The sequence below is a fragment of the Salvelinus sp. IW2-2015 genome, linkage group LG11, assembly GCF_002910315.2.
Source record: "Salvelinus sp. IW2-2015 linkage group LG11, ASM291031v2, whole genome shotgun sequence".
NCBI lineage: Eukaryota > Metazoa > Chordata > Actinopteri > Salmoniformes > Salmonidae > Salvelinus > Salvelinus sp. IW2-2015.
Window position 1 is genome coordinate 12,018,375 of NC_036851.1, and position 2,054 is coordinate 12,020,428.

The 2,054-nt window shown below is 50.0% G+C and overlaps 1 pseudogene; it reads left to right on the forward strand.

Annotated features, from left to right (window-relative positions):
- The window catches only part of LOC111970562 (SLIT-ROBO Rho GTPase-activating protein 2-like), a 26,752-nt pseudogene that overhangs the window by 9,847 nt on the left and 14,851 nt on the right, over positions 1–2,054 (forward strand).

The window sequence follows — 2,054 nt, forward strand, 5'->3', positions numbered from 1 at the left end:
ATGATTATTGATAGTTAGTTGGTATGTTCTACAATGCTACACTCGTCATTTCATGATAGTGGAGGTATGCTACAATGCTACACAGACCCCCTCACTATCATGAATGATGATGTAGCATGTAGCATACCCTCACTATCATGAATGACGATGTAGCATGTAGCATACCCTCACTATCATGAATGATGGTGTAGCATGTAGCATTTTTGAATGGACATCAACGGGAATATCTCATTACCAAAGATGTATTGCTTTGATTTTACCCATGCCTTTCTCAGCTATTTGCTGAATTGAACAGCTCTCTCTCTCTCTCTCTCTCTGTCTCCCCCACCACATTCTCTATGTCAGTGCTGTGACCTGGGCTACCATGCCAGTCTCCACCGTGCGTTGCGGACCTACCTGTCAGCCGAGATGAACGTGGAGGCATCTAAACACAGCGGTCTGGAGGGCCTGGAGAGGGCAGTAGAGAGCCTGGAGCCCAACGGGGACAAGCAGAGACTGATGGAAACCTACAACAACGTCTTCTGTCCCCCCATGCGCTTCGACTTCCAGTCACACATGGGAGACACGGTACGTGAGTGTGGTGGGGGGGATATACGTGCTGTGGGGGGAACGGGCTGGTTGTGTTGGGTGAGGGGTGGAGGGGTTAGTAAGTGTGTGAGTTTAAATCCGGAATCCGTAGCGATGAAACCGCCACGTCCGTTTGTGATAGAACAGCAACAAAGATTTGACTTCAGTCGACAAATACAGTTTTCCCCTGTGACATGATTGCACCCGCGGTAGAACACTAGAATATGTACTGTGATTATTTTTTTTGTTACTATGAATGCGCCTGGGGCGACCAGCATGTGGATCTCAGCTGTAAACATATTGTCTGTGTCTTTCTCATTCTCGCTCTCTCTCTCCCTCGTGCTCTCTCTCTCTCCCTCTTGCTCTCTCTCTCTCCCTCTTGCTCTCCCTCTCTCTCTCTCTCTCTAGATGGGGGTAGTATGTGCCCAGCAGCCGTTAGAGGGGGAGTTACTCCAGAGGTGTCAGCAGCTGCAGTCCCGTCTCTCCACCCTCACGATCGAGAACGAGGAGGTTGAGACCTGCACTCCTCCGCCTCATCACTCCATTTTACCCTCTTCATCTCCCCCATCTCCCCCTTCATCACTCCATCATTTCCCCTCCTCCTCCGACCTCCTCTCTCACTGCGTCTGTCCGTAGCCTCCTCTGTTCTTCGGGACAGTTTGGACTCGTCTGTGGCTTCCCACTCACACCGTTTTCACCCACATTTTGAAGAGAAACAAGAAAAGGAAAAGGAAAAAACACCCTTTCCTTGTCTACATTCACAGTCTTCTAGCCAGCTCTGACTCTGCTGATAGCTACTTTTATCGAGGAGTAATGTCCTTGCTATGACTGAGATATGTGCTTGTCTCACCTAGTGATCTTAAAATGGAAACACTTAACTGTAAGTCGCTCTGGGCACGAGCGTCTGCCAAATGACACAAATGTAAAATGTAAACATCTGTAAACCGAGTTTATGAAACCATCTCTCTCTCTCCCTCTCTCTCCCACCCCCCTCCCTCATTTCTCTCCCTCTCTCTAGGTGAAGAAGACTATGGAGGCCACTCTGTCGACCATCCAGGACATGGTCACCGTGGAGGACTATGACGTCAGCGAATGTTTCCACCACAGCAACTCCATGGAGTCGGTCAAGTCCACCATGAGCCCCCGAGAAGATCAGGTTCCGCCTCCAGAAACTCCTTCAGTTTCTACAGTCAGAGAGAGAGGGGGGGGGGGGGTGAAGTTAGTACTGTGCACAGTGTTTGAGTATTTGTCATCAACAATCACTGACCCCTCCTTAGGCAGCGCAATGTGAAATGTGCCCATCACGACGGCACCCTCACTGACTCTTCCTGAGCTGAACGTGTGTACGTGTATCACCATAAACCCCGCTTCCTCAACCCCGCACATCTCTGCTTGTTATTGGTTCTCAGCGTGAAGTAGAACTGCTCCGTCTCCTGCTGATTGCCCGTCTCTTGGCCAGGCTGGGCTTGCTGAGAATGATTCGCTAT